Genomic DNA, 5,366 nt, shown 5'->3' on the forward strand with positions numbered 1-5,366 from the left:
TCTGTCTCTGGTGAATCCTCTCACCCTTCGCATCTCTGGCCTGTACCCCAGTTCTGTATGAATAAATAAATAAATCTTTAAAAAAAAAAGTTATTTGTTTTTAGTTATTTTAGAGAATTCATTCAAACAAAAACACTGTGAAACTCATAAAACTCGGCAGCATGGGTCTCCTGGAGAAATTGTCATTCATAATATTTGGATACTTTTAAATTCGGACATCCCTAATCATATTGGCTCCCCTGAAAATAGATTCCAGCTTCTGATTACCTAACCCAGCTCCTCAGCAGCCTGCTAGGTGCCTGCCCGTGGTTTTAGTAGCTACATTACCCCACATCTAGCGCATTCCTGTTGTGTTCCCATTAAATCACCTTTCAGTAGCAGTGTCTACCCCTATGCAGATCTCTCAAAGGGAAACTTGTCCAAAGAAATCTGATCATCCAACGAATGATATTCATTTCATTAACTTTTTAGGGAAAAAGAGATATCCTAGATCTCAAAATGCATCTGTTTTAGAAAATGCTTTTTGAACTAGTAAACAAAATAAATTTGTATTTCAAATGAGACTTGCACATACAGTCAAGCTGGATAGAAAATCAGGAGAATTTGGCTCTGGTTCTGGCTCTGCCTGACTAGTGGTGAGGTATATCTCTTCACCTGGGGTCTTTTTTATCCCCACCAATAAAGTAAAACTCGACTTCTGATACTCCTTCCAGCTCTAAGTATCCTCTCTTTCTTTTCATTTAAAAAAATGTAATGTTATCACATTCCTAGTGGTTCTTCCAAAATATTACTCCTCTTTCCCCAAATACATCTCTGGGATTAAAATAAACTTTGGTTCCCAAGCAAATGTCCAGTTCCCTCTGGAGTCTTTAGAAGTTTGATTTACTCAGAATTTGTTGGTTTTGCCTAGAAATACCAGCAAACCTCAACCAGTACAGCAGGAAGCTGTCATTATTTTGAGACAATCCATAGTATAATAATACTTTGAGGCTCTGTATGTTCTGGATCCATATATCTTGGCACCCTGGGAAACCTCATGGCTCCTAGCCAAGAAGCAGTATATTCCCTCTCTAGCTAAACTAAGAAAAAAATCACTCTTATGTAGGTAGGACTTTGTTCTTGGGATAATAACCTTATCAATATTGAGTTCTTAATTCTTTCTTGCTGATCATCATAAGATTATCATAGACTTCATTCTATGAGACCTCAGGGTTGCTTTAGAGACCCTTAGCCTTTTAGATTTCTTACTCCCACTTTATCCAATCTCATTTGTATACAAAACTTTGGAAAACAACTAAAATTACCAGGAGGTTGAATCTTTAGAATAACCTCTTTTCAAATATGCCAGTTTTCTACCAACGCATCCTCCTAAAAACACAGGGAGGACAGAGTCAGAAGACAAAAGATACATATAGAAAAAATTCTTGAGAGTACAAAGTTGACAATGTCAATATTCAATTGCATGAGACTTTATACATTGCTTTTGCTTTTACTTTCCACCGCACTTGTGGTGTACTCAAATTTTCAAGAAAAAGATATTATTTACTACTTTTACTACTAGGATATAGGTCAAGATGACCAAGAAAACAAACATATACTGATCCATAGATCTGAATTTGAACCCAGTAGATATGTAAAATCTGAAGAAGAATCTAAATACAATGAAAATTCACTGAAGGATAAAGTACAGACTCTGAATTATAATTTCATTCCCTAATGTGAAAATCTTTAGAAGAAATATGGGCAAAGAAAAACAGTCACTGTTATTAAGATTTATAATAATTGCATGGCTATATGTGTGTGTGTGTATAATACATATATCCATATTTGTGTATATGTGATGTATCTATTATGTACAAAGTACATGCTTGACTTAATGAAAAATATAAGAATATGTAATAGAAACTGTCTTCAAAGAGATCAACCTAGGACAAAGAAATAATATAATTTGGGGGCCTCCCTGGTGGCACAGAGGTTAAGTCTCAGTTCAGTGAAGCACTGTGGCCTGAGTTCAAACCCTTGCCAAGGAGCTAACTCACATGGTACAGCAGACTTCTCTTGTCTCATCTGCTACTCCACTCAGCAGTGTATTTCAGTAGATTCACCTGTTCTGCTCCCCACTCTGTCTCTGGTGAGTCTCACCCCCACACCTCTGGCCTAAACCCCAGTTCCTGTATTCACAGATAAATAAATTAAATAAAGCTTTAATAAAAGAAATAAAAATAGTGAAACATTTAAAACTAATATAATTCAAAGTAAATCATGACTTCTGTTCTAAAAACTTTAAAAAAACCTATTATTTCTAAATTGGGATTGGCCAAGGAACTTAATGCATTTGGTCATAGTTGTGCTCAACTTTGTAAGGCAGGGAAGATTTGAATAAAGTGACTTGGAAAAGAGATAACATTATTTTAGGGAAAGAAGAGAGTATGACAAGATGTTTATGATTAGAAATCATGGAGCATGTTTTGGCAACAGGCCAGTATTCCTGAAGCATATGTTACAAGAAGCAATAAGGTATACCTGGAAAGGAATGTTAATATCATTTTTTGGAAACTGAACTCAGGCAACTAGAAGCTCCTGTCTCCTTCACTGTTCTTTAATGTGCTCTCTTTTTGTCTTCCCTGTAACCACTACTGCATATGCTTTCCTATATTTAAAGAAATATGCCCCTTACTTTATGATAAATGAAACATATTATCTTTCTAAAATTCAAAGAGTTCTCAGTTCCAAAGCATATACAACGATAAGGATTATGGACCTGGGCTTTAAAGTTTGGGACGAGAGCAGTTTGTCAGTATGTTCTAATGTCTTAGAAAATTCTACCTTTGGTCTAATAGTAATAAGTTTTAAAACTTACTCAAAGGAAAAGTAACATGTAAAAATATAAGTAAGATGATCATTAGAATGCTGTATCTAATAGTGAAAAATTGAAAAGAACCTGTATGTTTGTCAATAGGAGAATTTAAGATAAATTAATGGTGGCAATACATTCTGGAATCCCCTAGTAAAAGTATGTTTTCAAGGAAATTGATGACAGGAGTCACAGTTGAGGTCATAGCAAAACTATAAGCATGTATGAAATAATAAGACCAACTACATAATTAGAGAAATAAATACCTGACAGAAATTTTTAACTATGGGTTGATTTTTTTTATTTTATTCTTGCATTTTATGAATTTTTCAAAAACTATCTTACTCTTAAAAACAGCAATTACTTCTTTATTTTGAAATTTGAAATCCTTCAATTACTTGAGCTCAGAAAAGATTTTGATGCAGAAATACCTACACTTAGATATTTGAGCACAAAGTATATTAGTCTTTTTAATTAAGACAATTATTTTCATCCAGTAATTATTGACTCAATCAAGCATGTATTTTATTATATTTCTTAATATTTCCAATTACTAAAATGAAATTTTAAAATCTTAGATGTCATTCAAGTTTCAGAATTAAATTACAATATATTTGGAACACTACCTTGTTTTTTATAACTTTTCAGTTTGCCCAGCACTGTCACATCTGTTTTCTAATTTGATTTATCTGTTTCAGAATTCTATAAAGTTTTTAAAAATACAAAAAAGCACAAAGAATAACACAAATTATGAGTTCTCATTACCCAATATTAGCAAACTGTTATCATTTTCCCATTTCCCATGCTGTAGCTAAAATTGAAAATTTCTTTAACTATTTTCTCCATGCACATTTACACACGCATCTCGAACCAAGCACCTATATGTATATATACAAACATCTCCATGAAGAATATATAGCTACTTTATTTGTCTGGCTTTTCTCTTGCTAATTTCTTTTTAATTATATCTTATATTGAAGCAACATTGTATTTTAACATTATCTAAGTTCAAGTGCACATCATTTAAAATCAACATGTGTATATACTGCATTCAGTTCCCTTATAAAAGTTCAATTTTATCCTTCATCATGCAGTTATTCTGTTCTGATTTTCTCACCCTCCTTCCCACTGCAATTTTAGTAACTACTAATTGGTCTTGTAATCTAAAATGTTATTTTATTTTTATTTTGTTCACCCATTTGTTTTCTTTAGATAGCATACATGATCGAAATCATACTGAATTTAGTTTTCTCTATCTGACTTATTTCACTAAACATAAAATTATCTATGCCCAACCATAAGGTTGCAAATATCAATGAATAATCTTTTTGATGGCTGAGTAGTACTCCATTTTGTACATATACCATATTTCCTTTACTTAGTCATCTGTCAGTTAGCACTTGGTTTTTTTTTCTATATGCATACCATTGTAAATAATGCTGTGCTAAATGAGGGGATGCCGATACATCTTTCAATTTGTGTTTATCTAATACCCAAAAATAGAATAACTGTATTGCATGGAATTTGTTTTTAACTTTTTTGAAGTAGCTCCATACTACTTAATATAATGGCTACACCAATTACATTCACAACAATAACATAATTTACTCTGCTTTTATTTGGATTATAGCCATACTCACAAATAATGGGCAGTATCTTATTATTGTTTTGAGCTACATTTATTTAATAAAAAATTATGAACATCTTGTCCTTTGCTTAATGGTCATTTTCTTTAGATAAATACAAAAAGTGATTTTAAATTTTGTACTGTACATATTGTCATACTGTTTATTTTTTCATTCATTGTTATATTTCAAGATATATCCATACTAGTATACATACACACACCTGCACCATTTTATGCAAATTGTAAAATGCCAGATTTTATTGTCATTTGTCCTTCAAAATAATGCTATAAAGTAATCAAACCTGGGATTTTTGTGATACTTTAGAAATGAAAAGTTCAGTGAGCTACCAAGATATCAAATGGCTTAACTGGAATTATTCTAGTCTTAGTTCTGTGTTCAGTATTCAGCTCTGATTATAAGTAATTTTAGACAGAAAAGCATGACTTACAGAAATGTGGAAATTCATGTTTTGTTACCAAATGACATTGCCTTAGAGAGCATCTAGAGATTTGTTTCTTTTTGAGGAACCAAGAATTTTGCAAGCAATGATTTTAACTTTTAGTAGTATAACTTGCATGTCCAAATCATGGCATAAATGAGATATAACTGCATATTTATCAGGCCCTGGGAGACACGTCCACAGGGCCTATGGCTTTGATCCTTAGGTCATATGGCAGCTTTAAGTGTAAACAGTCTGAATTTAGACATTATAATTTTCTCAGTGTGAATCTGATATAGCAGCTAATTGCTCTCCTAGCCAAAATTTGGGTCTGCAGTATGAAAGTGGATAGACTGAGGGAGGTTAGGGTCTGCTGCTCTCTGTTCCCTCTGCTTGTTTTTGGCCCACTCACCAACAACTTAAAAGTTTCTTTCTCTACTGTTGT

The sequence above is a fragment of the Condylura cristata genome, unplaced genomic scaffold, assembly GCF_000260355.1.
Source record: "Condylura cristata isolate star-nosed mole 26May11 unplaced genomic scaffold, ConCri1.0 scaffold00003, whole genome shotgun sequence".
NCBI lineage: Eukaryota > Metazoa > Chordata > Mammalia > Eulipotyphla > Talpidae > Condylura > Condylura cristata.